Below are 322 nucleotides of genomic sequence, written 5' to 3' on the forward strand. Positions count from 1 at the left end.
CTCTCTCTCTCTCTCTCTCTCTCTCTCTCTCTCTCTCTCTCTCTCTCTCTCTCTCTCTCTCTTATTTATGTAAATACCTTCTATGCCCCATTTCGTTCGACTTTTGTCATTTCACCCATAATTCTAGTAATTTCAAGCTGTTTATCATATTTTCCCGTTTCCCTTTTTCTCTTACCCTGACATTTCTTTCTTTTCATGATTTCACTGATTTTAATCTTTCTTTCTATCGATTTTTGTTCTATTTCTCTTTGTTTTTGCTTTTTTGCGTTACAATTAGTATTAAATTCACAATGTGATTATCATCATTGTTATTTGATATTTA

Source organism: Penaeus vannamei, chromosome 32 (assembly GCF_042767895.1).
Source record: "Penaeus vannamei isolate JL-2024 chromosome 32, ASM4276789v1, whole genome shotgun sequence".
Lineage (NCBI taxonomy): Eukaryota > Metazoa > Arthropoda > Malacostraca > Decapoda > Penaeidae > Penaeus > Penaeus vannamei.